The sequence below is a fragment of the Balaenoptera ricei genome, chromosome 5 (assembly GCF_028023285.1).
Source record: "Balaenoptera ricei isolate mBalRic1 chromosome 5, mBalRic1.hap2, whole genome shotgun sequence".
Lineage (NCBI taxonomy): Eukaryota > Metazoa > Chordata > Mammalia > Artiodactyla > Balaenopteridae > Balaenoptera > Balaenoptera ricei.
The window spans coordinates 92,745,796-92,760,096 of NC_082643.1; positions in this window are offsets into that span (position 1 = coordinate 92,745,796).

Sequence of the window (14,301 nt, forward strand, 5' to 3'; positions counted from 1 at the left end):
GTTTGAAAGCAGATCCCATTCAATGAGTCTGGGGTGGAGCACCAAGATTCTTTAGTTCTTTAAGTTCCCAGATGAAGCCAATATTGCTGAAGGGTGGACCATATTTTGTATAGAATGGGCATAGACACTTGTACCACAGATCTATAAATCCATTTGGGTGGGTCTAAAGAAACAGGCTTACGTGCTGCTTCCAGGTACTGACATGTGGGTTTGGCTACAATGGCATATTTCTTCATTTCTCTAAGTGCTTTTTCAATTCCAACCTGTGTAATGCATTTGTGTCTTTCCGCTTGTGATTTACAACTTATAGTCTTCTGATCACTATCTCTCTTAAGTCCTTATTTAAGAATAGAGCCAGAAAACATCTTTTGATCAATTTGCAGCCCTGACAAAATCTGGTGTTTAGGGACAGGTTAAATCAATAAAGATTTCCTTTTGCACTGGTTTTCAGACTTTAGCATGCATTGGAATCACCCGAAAGATTTCTTTAATCATAGATCACAGGATTCCACCCCAGGAAGTTCTGACTCAGTAGCTCTGGGATGAGGGTGAAGAATTAATATTTCTAACAAGGCTGGTGTGGCTGGTTTGAAAACCACACATTGAAAGCCTTGGCTTATACTGACAAGGTCTGGGTGTCTGTGAAGAGGAACTGACACTATTCAGAAAAGAATGGCCAATCATATCATACCATCAAGTTCAGAAATAGCACAAACGCAGTGCACATGTAACCAAAGGTTAAGGGAGTATAGAGGAGGATAAATTCTATTTCTTCAAAACCTACAGCAGCTAAAACCAGCTCACAGCATCTAAAGCCCTTATTTAGTGTCAACGGGGAAGACTGCATGAAATTAAGGGAAGCAATCATGTGTAAAGGCCAAACCTGGTCTCTCTGTATTTCAAATGATACAAGTAATAATGAGGACCAGAGAATTTGCAAATTTTCCATTGGAAAGTCATTAAGGGATCCTGGTGTAGGTATCACTATGTTTCAAATATCAACATCATCTCAACCTCCTTTGTAGAGGTCAACATTCCTGTGACTGGATTTTGAAGCCTCTATACTGCTTTGGTTGCATTTATAATTTTATGTTACCTGTTTACACGTCCCTAGACTTGGAGCTCATGGAGGCAGTGATCATCCTTTTAGCTCTGTTTTCAGAGTTTATCACAGTGCACACACATATTTTTAACATAGAGTACACACTTGTCTTCAAAAATTTTGATAAAAGTTGCTCTGCATCTAATACATCTTTGTTTCTGTTACAAAGTCAAGTGTTAAATATGTACAGTAAATACTTAGATTGATAGCAGATAGCTGTTGGCATTTTGCCATGTAAGTACAGAACATTATATTTACATGAAAACAGCATTTCTCCCCTGCACAGTTATTTCAGTAGCATGATCAATTCATGTATAAGGAAAACTTAAAATTCATTTAAAAAATTTTCTTAGTAAAATCTCAAATGTTCATTAACAGAAGGGTGATGTTTAAAATGGGGTATATTTACATGATGAAATATTATACAGCAATAAAAATGAATGAAAGATAACTACAGTCAATCTTCATTATTCTCTGATTCAATAGTTGCAAGTTCCCAACTTGCTAAAATTTGTATGTGTAGTCCCAAAACAAATACTTACGGCACTTTGGGGTCACTTATGGACATATGGGGTGAGAAGTTTGAGTTGCCTGATGCACAAGATACTCTGCCTTCTTGTTTCAGCTCTCATGCTGTAAACATATATCCTTTTCACAGTCTGTTCAGTGTCATACTTTTCTCACTTTTGTGCATTTTGTTGATGATTTTACTGTTTGAATGGCCTCCAAGTGCAGTTGCTAAAATGCTTGCAAGTGGCCCTAAGTGCAAGAAGGCTGTGGTATGACTTATAGAGAAAATGCATGTGTTATATAAGCTTTGACCAGGCATGAGTTATACTCCTGTTGGCTGTATGAGGTCAATATTAATATGTTAAATAAGCTGTCTTTAAACAAAAATACGCAAGAAACAAGATTAGGTATTAATCACTTAAGAAAAATGTTGTGACCAGAGGCTCATAGGAACCTAACCCTGCATTTCCGCTAGGAGCAATCTTTCACTATTGGCTAATTCAATATTCACAGTGACTTTACAGAACACAACTACTTCAAATAATGAGAATCAATTGTATGTGCAACTAGAAAAATAAATCTCGATAATATAATTCTGAGCGAAAAAAATGACATCTTGGAAGACTACATGGTGCCCTTCTCAAAAAATTCAAAAACAAATAAAACTAAACAATACTTTGCTTAAGAATAATTTAAATAAAACAAGGAAATACAAAATTTCAGGTAGTCATTGCCTTGTGGAAGCACAAGGGATAGGGTTAGGTAGAAGGAAATTGGTAGATGTAAGGAATTAGGTGATGGGTTCGTCATGAGTGCTAGTTATTTTATTACCTAGCTAAGATAATTAAATAAATAAATTGAGAAGGTCATGCTTGAAGAACAGCAATGTGTTATAAACCAAGGATTACAATTGAATCAATTTTTTGCCCTGTCTGTTAAAACGTGTCTGCACATTTTTCATACCCCAAAATATATATGATGAATAAATGAATAAGCAGATATATTTTTCCCCACCCGGTAAGTAATTTACCCCCTAAATCCAGGCTTTCTGTGTGAGATTCTGAAAGAGGGATCCCCATAAAAACTGGAGGGCACTCTGCCACAGAAAGAAATGATGAGTTCTCAAACTTTGAGACTAGCACCTGGATTTCTCGTGTCATTCCTGAGAGTTCAGACACTTCATCTATGGATGGATCACTAATGGAAAGGTGTTTCATAGAGCACAGCAGCACCCAGATTCCACTGTGGAATTCAGATGTATCCCTGACCCAAGCAGTCAAAACTCAAATGTGAAAAGGGGTGGAATGATCGTTCAAACTGAGATAGCAAGCACAGAAGAGAAAAGACTAGATCTAGCTTGATTTCAAGCTGTAGATGAGAATAAAAACCAGCTTTAAAACCCAGAATTCTGTGGAAGTTGGTGATAGAGAAATGCCTGTTGTATTGAGAAAGGTGTAGAAAGCATAAAAGTTGTTAAGTAAGAGGTTACTGCCAGTTTGCCATGATGGCTAAACGTCAAAAAATCTGATGGGATGCTAGTGTGGTTGGATTTGGGGAAGGGCACGTACTGTAAGGCAACAAAGGGTATCCTCTTAAATGAGAAATCAAGGTGTGTCCTCACTGGAGGCTTGCATTTGATATACGAACGCTTCTATTCCAGCAGCCAGTTCCCTTGTAGCAGTGGATAATTTTGGGTGATTTGTATAATGCACCTTGCTGTAGCATGCAAATGACAGCACCTCCTCCCCTGGCTGGTCTGCCATGAAGTCGGACTGATGGAACGGAAACAAATGCCTGATATTCACATGACATTTAATTGCACCTTTGGTTTGATTTACTAATGCTATTGTCTTTCCATTTTATGTTAAGAAATTATTAGCAAGTAACTCAGCCTGAATACCAGAATATGTTGGATCAATTTAAGAGGCAATATAGGGCTTCCCTGATGGTGCAGTTGTTAAGAATCCACCTGCCAATGCAGGGGACACGGGTTCGAGCCCTGGTCCAAGAAGACAACACATGCCACAAAGCAACTTAGCCCGTGAGCCACAACTACTGAGGCTGCCCTCTGGAGCCCGCGAGCCACAACTACTGAAGCCCGCGTGCCTAGAGCCCGCGCTCCGCAACAAGAGAAGCCACCGCAATGAGAAGCCTGCGCACCACAACGAGAGTAGCCCCTACACTCTGCAACTAGAGAAAGCCTGTACGCAGCAACGAAGACCCAATGCAGCCTAAAATAAATAAATAAAATAAATAAAGTTATAAAAAAAGAGACAATATAGATCACTGGGATTTCTTTCGTCAAACGGAACCTTTAGACTTGCGTATTAAAAATGTATATATTTCTGTTTCAAGTGTGTAAGCAATGCATTGCTCGCTTTTATGCAAAAGGCCACCAAGAAGGCAAGAGGAGAGAAAGAGGAGAGACACAGATGGATGGCAGGGAGGGGATAGTAACTGTTGTTGCTCATGCAGCTTATATTTGACCATGGATGTCTTGTTTTGTGGAAGGGACGTGCATTGTCCTTTTTTTCCCTAAAAGGCGGCTTGGCATATTCTCAATGTTGTCATCTATGAACTCAGAGAGAGTCTACCCTCTACTCTTTATATGAGCATACTATAACTAAAATATATTCCAACTATATCTAATTACTCATATGGCCACTTTTGATGAATACATTTCTTGAAAATCAAACTCAAGACACATTCTTTTTCCCTTTGTCATCGTAGGATGCAATTTCCACCTGTGATTGTTTTTCTGTGTCATGTCAGTTCTGTTTTTTGGTGTCCCACTGTTTTGCTATACAGTGCATGGACAGAACAGCTAAGTAACTGTCAGTGTGACTGCAGTTTTACCTTTGGGGCCCTCTTGCTATACCCACACACAGGTGACTAACCCAGGAATGGTGACATTCCTTGCCTGTGAGGGATTGGCCATGTGACTCTATCAACTGGCAGTACAGCAGGCAGCTGAGTCACACCGGTTAACCTTACAGCTTGGCAGTGTGAGTCGGAGAGGGGCAGGTGAAACAGGACCCTAGGCACTCTGTCCCCAAAGAGTATGGCTCCGGATTGTGACTGAACAAACAAATCTAAAGAGAAAGTGTGGACCAGGGAAAGAAGGCGCTCTCTGGACTCTCATTCTAGCCCTGCCTAACCTTGGGTTAGGCACGTAAGACCTTTAGGCATTCATTTTCTCATGTTTAAAATTGTGTTCCTTTTCCACCTTCCACATACATATATTGTGAAGACCAATTATAATAGTAACAAGTACTATCATTTAACGATTTAATGAATGGCTTTTGTATACCCTTGGTTATTAGCAAAAAAAAAAAGATTAAAAAAAGCCAAACAAAAAACCCAAAACCACAAACACACACACATACACAATAGCACTTAGGCTGAATGCACTTGGAAAAAAAAAACAATTTGTACAAAAGCAGGTTGGGCAACAACAACAGCAAAATGATCCAAAATTAAATATTTTCTGTCACTGGTTTTTCCAATGTTGGCAATGTGAGTATACTGCAAGGTAGATTCATAAGCTTTTATGGGCTTTAAAGTATTTTTTCCATGTTACAGATTTTGTTGTTGTTTTCCTATGTTTTATTATCTTCACATTTCTAATTTACTTCCAACTGAGTTTTTCTTTTCTTTACTATTTATAATCGTGGAAACAAGCTCATTTGGTTGGCTTTCAAGGGCTATGCCATCATTGGACATTTTGTTTGTTCTGATGAATCTTTGTTATTGTCATCTAGGTCACTTCGATTTATACAGTTATTCAAAACATAAAGTGCCTACTTTGAGTTAGCGAAGCAGGACTGGTCAAAATAAGAAGAAAATATATAACAGAGACTGAAATGGCCCCTGTCCTCATTGCACTTGCAGAGATACTCAGCATCTACTATGTGCCAAACACTGAACTTGGCTGAGGCTGTGGTAGTCACCCTGGCAGGCAGAATGCTCCTCTTCATGGAGCATACAACCTAGTAGCAAGAGACGGACTCTAAATAAGTAAACACATACCTAAGATCAGAACGTAACTTCTGCAAAGAAAATCAAGCCACATGATGTGTTAGGGAGTAACTCAATGTGTAACAATCAAACTAAGGCTGGAAGAAGAATGTGTTAGCCATGATCAGATCTAGGGAAAAGGTATTCCAAGGGCATTTATAGCAAATTATCTGGAATAGGTGTTTTTATAGGGAGGAATATGAAATAAGATTGAGCAGATAGTTTGGGAAGATTCTTTGAGAGCTGTAAATGTCATGGTGAGGCAGTGTTATGAGTTGAATTACGTCCCCTCAAAAGATGTTAAAACCTAACCCACCACGTATCTGTGACTGTGACCTTATTTGGAGATAGTGTCTTTGCAGATGATCAAGAGGAGATGAGGTCATGAGGGTGTGCCCTCATTCAATATGACTCTTTCTGTATAAAAAGGGGAAATTTGAACACAGAGACAGACAGGGAGAATGCCATGTATGTATGACAGCGGAGATCAACATGCTCTCTGATCTACAAGCCAAGGAACATGAAAGATTGCCAGCAAACCACCAGAAGCTAGGGGAGATGTATGGAGCAGATTCTCCCTCATAGCTCCTAAATGGAACCAACGCTATCCATACCATAATTTCAGACTGCCAGCCTCCAGAACTGTGAGACGATAGATTTCTGTTGTTTAGGCCACACTGTGGTACACTGTTAAGGCAGCCCTAGCAAATTAATAATGGAAACCGACCCCAGATCCACAGTGCTGTGCCAGGAGATGTTCCTATACCTCAGTGCATGTTATGGCCTCAGACTGAATCTGAGAGGAAGCCAGTACAATTCAACTGAGTTTGGCAAAGTAGATAAAAACCCATTGAACTAAAACATTTGAAGTTTTTCTTTGTTTTGTTTTTTTTGGGGGGGTGGGTTGGTAAGCAACAGGAAGCTCTTTGAAAGTTTTGATAGATAAGTAAAATGAACCAACTTACCTTTTGACCTCACTTTCCAGCTTAAGGGTTGTTTATAAGCCCATTCCACTTCTTTCCATACCCCAGCACTGATTCCAGTATTCTGAGTGCTGGTTCCTCTGTCCCCTGATGTAAACTGGGAACCACTTGAGACCAGGAATTTTATCTTAGATTTCTGGATTTCCAGTACCTCTCTGGGGCCTGATGTCTGATAGGTGCTCATTAATTACTATTTTGGTGGCAAATGTCATTATTTTCTCATTTTTACTTTGAGATAATTTCATACTTTCAGAAAAATTTCAAAAAGTGCATTAAGAATCTCATACTCCCTTCTCCCTGATTCACACATTGTTAACATTTTGCCACATTTGCTTTAAATCATTTTCTTCCTCTATCTATATAAGCATTCTATTTTTTTTTTCTGAACCACCTAAGAGCAAATTACATTCATCAAGCCTCTGCTCCTGAAAGCTTTAGTTTTTATTTCCTAGGAACAAAAGCATTTTTTCTATGTAATCATCATAAAGTTATAAAAGTCAGGAAATTAAACATTAATAAATACTTTTATTTCAGCTAATATTCAAATATTTCCAATTGGTTCTCCAAAGAAATTTATTTATTTTTTTCTGAATCAGGATTCAATGCAAGCTCACCTATTTAATTGTCATCATGTTTATTTAGTCTCCTTTCATCTGGAACCGTTTCTAATCCTTTCTTTGTCTGTCGTCATATCAGTGTTTTGAAAAGTACAGAGCAGGTATGGTTTTTTTTAGTTTTAAATTAATTTTTATTTGTAACAAAATAGTATGAGAAAATTTAATTTTTTTAATTTTTAATTTTTTAAACAATTTTTAAAGGTGACTTTCCATGTACAGTTTTTACAAAATACTGGCTATATTCCTCATGTTGTACAATACATCCTTGAGCCTACCTTACACCCAATGGTTTGTGTCTCCCACTGCCCCACCCCTATACTGCCCACCCCCTCCCCCTACTGGTAACCACTAATTTGTTCTCTATATATGCGAGTCTGCTTCTTTTTTCTTATATTCACTAATTTGTTGTACTTTTTAGATTCCATATATAAGTGATATCATATCATACAATATTTGACTTTCTCTGACTTTTTAAAAATTTAATTAAATTAATTTATTTTTTATACAGCAGGTTTTAATTAGTTATCTATTTTTTTTTTCTTTTTTTAGTTATCTATTTTATACATATTAGTGCATATATGTCAATCCCAATCTCCCAGTTTGTCCCACCACCACCCTCACTGCTTTCCCCCCTTGGTGTCCATAACGTTTTTTCTCTACATCTGTGTCTCTATTTCTGCCTTGCAAACTGGTTCATCTGTACCATTTTTCTAGATTCCACAGATATGTGTTAATATATGATATTTGTATCTCTCTTTCTGACTTACTTCACTCTGTATGACAGTCTCTAGATCCATCCACGTTTCTACAAATGACCCAATTTCGTTCCTTTTTATGGCTGAGTAATATTCCATTGTATATATGTACCACATCTTCTTTATCCATTCATCTGTCGATGGGCATTTAGGTTGCTTCCATGACCTGGCTATTGTAAATAGTGCTGCAGTGAACACTGGGGTGCATGTGTCTTTTTGAATTATGGTTTTCTCTGGGTATATGCCCAGTAGTGGGATTGCAGAGCAGTTATGTTGTAGAATCTTCTTCAATATGGTGTGTCTAATGTTTTCTAATGATTAGATTTAAGATGTGCATTTTTAGGCAGGAATGCCACAGAGGTAATTGTGTGTCCTCAGAGCATCACATTAGGAGGCACAGAATGTCAGTTGATTTGTCCCATTTTGGGTAATTTTAACTTTGATTTCTTGGTTAAAGTTATGACTGTCATGTTTCCTCACTTAGTTACTACTTTCCTTCTAATTAATAAATAGTCTTCTTTTCCAATTTGTATTCCTTTTATTTTTTTTCCTTCTCTGATTGCCGTGGCTAGGACTTCCAAAACTATATTGAACAATAGTGGCAAGAGTGGACATCCTTGCCTTGTTGCTGATCTTAGAGGAAATGCTTTCAGTTTTTCACCATTGAGAATGATGTTTGCTGTGGGTTTGTCGTATATGGCCTTTATTATGTTGAGGTAGGTTCCCTCTATGCCACCTTTCTGGAGAGTTTTTATCATAAATGGGTATTGAATTTTGTCAAAAGCTTTTCTGCATCTATTGAGATGACCATATGGTTTTTATTCTTCAATTTGTTAATAAGGTGTATCACATATCACAGTAAAACTGTCACTGTTTACAGATGACATGATTCTATACATAGAGAAACCTAAAGATGGCACCAGAAAACTAATAGAGCTAATCAATGAATTTGGTAAAGTTTTAGGATACAGAAGTAATGCAGAGAAATCTCTTACATTCCTATACACTAACAACAAAAGATCAGAGAGAGAAATTAATGAAACAATCCCCTTCACCATTGCAACAAAAGGAATAAAATACCTAGGAATAAACCTACCTAAGGAGGTAAAAGACCTGTACTCAGAAAACTATAAGACACTGATGAAAGAAATCAAAGATGACACAAACAGATGGAGAGATATACCATGTCCTTGGATTGGAAGAATCAATATTGTGAAAATAACTGTACTACTCAAAGCAGTCTACAGATTCGGTGCAATCCCTAACAAATTACCAATGGCATTTTTTACAGAACTAGAACAAAAAATCTTAAAATTTGTATGGAGACACAAAAGACACTGAATAGCCAAAGCAATCTTGAGGGAAAAAAAGAGGAGTTGGAGGAAGCAGACTCCCTGACTTCAGACTATACTACAAAGCTACAGTAATCAAGACAATATGGTACTGGCACAAAAACAGAAGTATAGATGAATGGAATAGGATAGAAAGCCCAGAGATAAACCCATGCACCTATGGTCACCTTATTTTTGATAAAGGAGACAAGAATATACAATGGAGAAAAGATAGCCTCTTCAATAAGTGGTGCTGGGAAAACTGGACAGCCACATGTAAAAGAATGAAATTAGCATGCTCCCTAACACCATACACAAAAATAAACTCAAAATGGATTAAAGACCTAAATGTAAGACTGGACACTATAAAACTCTTAGAGGAAAATATAGGAAGAACACTCTTTGACATAAATCACAGCAGATCTTTTCTGACCCACCTCCTAGAGAAATGGAAATAAAAAGAAAAATAAACAAATGGGACCTAATGAAACTTAAAAGCTTTTGCACAGCAAAGGAAACCATAAACAAGACCAAAAGACAACCCTCAGAATGGGAGAAAATATTTGCAAACAAAGCAATGGACAAAAGATTAATCTCCAAAATATATAAACAGCTTATGCAGCTCAATATTAAAAAAACAAACAACCCAATCAAAAAATGGGCAAAAGACCTAAATAGACATTTCTCCAAAGAAGACATACAGATGGCCAAGAGGCACATGAAAAGCTGCTCAACATCACTAATTATTAGAGAAATGCAAATCAAAACTACAGTGAGGTATCACCTCACACTGGTTAGAATGGGCATCATCAGAAGATCTACAACCAACAAATGCTGGAGAGCGTGTGGAGAAAAGGGAACCCTCTTGCACTGTTGGTGGGAACGTAAACTGATACAGCCACTATGGAGAACAGTATGGAGGTTCCTTAAAAAACTAAAAATAGAATTACCATATGACCCAGCAATCCCACTACTGGGCATATACCCAGAGAAAACCATAATTCAAAAAGACACATGCACCCCAATGTTCATTGCAGCACTATTTACAATAGTCAGGTCATGGAAGCAACCTAAATGCCCATCGACAGATGAATGGATAAAGATGTGGTACATATATACAATGGAGTATTATGCAGCCATAAAAGGGAATGAAATTGGGTCATTTGTAGAGACATGGATGGACCTAGAGACTGTCATACAGAGTGAAGTAAGTCAGAAAGAGAAAAACAAATATTGTATATTAACACATATCTGTGGAATCTAGAAAAATGTTACAGATGAACCAGTTTGCAAAGCAGAAATAGAGACATAGAGGTAGAGAACCAATGTATGGACACCAAGGGGGGAAAGTGGGGGGTGGTTGTGGTGGGATGAATTGGGAGTTTGGGATTCACATATACACTAATATGTACAAAATAGATAACTAATAAGAACCTGCTGTATAAAAAATAAGTAAATATAATAAAATTCAAAAAAAATAAAATAAAAAAATAATATAAAAAGAAATAAAAAATCTGTGAGGAGATATTTTAAGACCTTGTAAATATTATATTTCTCAGGAAAGTTTTAGACACTAGTGTTAGTATCTCATTATTGATTTCTGCTTGATTCTGTTATTATTATGGTGACTGCACAATGGTGATTTTGCTGTTTCATTTTTTTCTACATTTATTAGCTGTCATTCTGTTTTACCCTCTCCCCAAATGTTTCTTGATTCATTTATGATCAGTATGGGCTTGGGTATTCTTATTTTATTCAATGGATTATAACACATTAACATCATCATTTATGCTGATGCTCAAATTGTTTCAGATTTGCCTCCTGGGAACCACTTCAATCTGGCTGCTTTTTACTTTCACAAGTCCATTTTTTGAGCACTTTTTATTTTCAGGCACAACAAGATATTCTGATTTATCTTGTATTCTCTTTGCCTCCCCCACTTCCCTTGGAATTAGCCGTTTCTCCAAGGAACTCTAATTCCTTTTAGTAAGGAATGATACCTAGACACCAAGAACTGGGCACAATGTGTTAGATTCATTCTCAACCATCTCAAGACTCCATTTTTCAAGTTTAAGTTTGTTTTATTCACCACATTTGGTGCCATGTAACATTTGCAACAGAGTTCCTTTTATTTTATTTTTTTAACTTAATTTTTATTTTATATTGTAATACAGTTGATTTACAATGTTGTGTTAGTTTCACGTGTACAGCAAAGTGATTCACTTATACCTATGCAGAATATTGAGTAGAGTTCCCTGTGCCGTACAATTTTATGTATAGTAGTGTGTATATGTTAATCTCAAGCTCCTAATTTATCCCTCCTCCCCACATTTCCCCTTTGGTAACCATACATTTGTTTTCGAAGTCTGTGAGTCTGTTTCTGTTTTCTAAATAAGTTCATTTATATCATTTTTTTTAAAGTTTTCACATATAAGTGATAGCATACGTATTTTTCTCTCTCTGTCTGACTTACTTCACTTAGTATGATAATCTCTGGGTCCATCCATGTTGCTGCAAATGGCATTATTTTGTTCTTTTTTATGGCTAACATTCCATTGTATATGTACCACATCTTCTTTATCCATTCCTCTGTCAGCACAACAGAGTTCTTTTAAAATTTTTCCTGTAATTCAATGTAGATTTTGTTCTCCCTTACTCTTATGTCCATTTTTATTTTCTGAAAAGACTGAAGTTATCTGGGACAGCTGACTTATCTTCTCTCCATTTCAAAACTTTTGTCAACAACACTACCATAAGCATTCTATATCTTTCTCTACCTTTAGGTAGACTTTGATCTACTCTTCTATGTCTGGGAGAAGTGTCCTTCCTCCATTTTCAAGCTAATCCTCTTGACTCCGTTTTTTCCTGTCTCCTCAAGGACCCCCTCCTTCTGTTATTCATTTTTCCTTCTTGCATTTTTCCATCTCTATTATCTTCCTAAAAATTCTCAGATCTTTTATACGTTAGAGAAAGTCTTATCCAATCTTACCGCCTTTGGAGAAAACAGCCTAATTCTGCTTTGAGGCACTATCAAAGTGCCTCAAAAAGTAATCTACATTTTCTGCCTTAGTTTTCATAGTACACACACACTCCTTGGGAACAGGCAAAGATCTCAGCTCTTCAACTCAATTTGCTCTCTTCGAAGTCATCCATGATTGTAAAATCACCAATTTTACCCTTCAATGGGAATTAATACTTTTTAGGAAAAGGATGATGTAAGGAAAAATTGAGAATTGGTGTTAAAAATAAGATGTTAATAAATTGTGTTTAAAATGAAAATGAGAATTGGTGTCAGAAAACATGGTTTCTGCTGTTTGCCCATGTGGCAGCAAAATAAACTATAATACATAGCACTTATTTTTCTGCAAAATGGGAAGAATGGATTCTTTCTTCATAGGAATGTGCTAAGGACCGACTTTGTACATTGTAAAGCATGACTCAAATGTTAGTATTTATTAATAGATAATAAAAATACATATCATAACTTTTCTTTTAAAACTATAAAGCACCAGTAAAGGTCAGAGTTCATTATTAGAAGATTAAAAAAATCAGTATGTTTACATCTCTTCTTATGTTTCCTTTTCATCACCTTCTTTCCTTTTGTGCCCTTAGTTAAACTTATTACAAGATCAGTCCTTAGCTTTCTCTGCTTTCTTTCCCCTGACCTTTTTCCTTTTTCGACATAATATAGTCCCATGGGTCCAGGTTTGTTGGGAGTGAATTTTTCAACCGCTATCTTCCTTTCAGACCTCTTTCCTAAGCCTATACCTTACATTTCTTATGGCTACTGGACTAATTCTCCTAGGAAGTCCTGACAGGTTACAGTTGATTCAAAATCAACCAATATTAACCTGTTTTTCTTTCCCCATAAATTCCATTATCATTTTATAAAATTCCAGAGATTTTGCACACAGGACAGTCAAGTCTTCCAGGTGTGATGTAGGCAACATCTCTGGAAAAGAGGAGATTGGATTTCCTTGGTCTCTTCACCATCTTCTGAATTCCAGTCAGATCTGTACATTTCTTAGGAGAATTATCACTCTTTACTTGATTTCATGAACAAAACTTATACCTATTAGATTGTTAGTCTTTTTTTTTTTTAACATCTTTATTGGAGTATAATTACTTTACAATGGCGTGTTAGTTTCTGCTTTATAACAAAGTGAATCAGTTATACATATACATATGTTCCCATATCTCCTCCTTCTTGCATCTCCCTCCCTCCCTCCCTCCCTATTCCACCCCTCTAGGTGGTCACAGAGCACCGAGCTGATCTCCCTGTGCTATGTGGCTGCTTCCCACTAGCTATCTATTGATTGTTAGTCTTTTTAAATAAAAATAAAGTAAAATACAGATAACATAAAATTTATCATCTTAACCATTTTAAATGTGGTTCAGTGGTGTTAAGTATACTCAGATTGTTGTGCAAACAATATCCAGAACTTTTTCATCTTGCAAACTAAACCTCTATCCCCATTAAACTGCAACTCCCTATTTCTCCCTGTTAGTTTTTTTGAGTGTAACAATGCCTATTTTATCAAACTTTAAAACTGCTAAAGGGACTATTACAGTGCTTTTTGTACAGTGGATGCTAAAGAGATTTGAAATCATCAAAATTCAACAAGCACTTTATGATCACCTAATGTGTGCAAGCCTCTATACTGAGCAATGGGGAGGAGGGGGCAAAACCAAAGTGATACAAGTAAGGCCCTCAAGGATTTTCAGAATTATAGAAAGTACAGATATGAAAACCAATAATTAAAATACAGCACAGTAATAACAATAATACACCTTGGTTGAGAATCACTGCTGTAATAGAAGATACATATCAATACTGGGAAATGGCAGAGTATGCTTCACAAAGGAGATAAGCATCATGAAAGCAGAATCTAACCTTTTGTTTTTACTAAAATATACCTACAACTTGAAATTATTCTATAAATCTTAAATATTTATTAAAATGTTGAATGAAGTGACCTCAGAGCT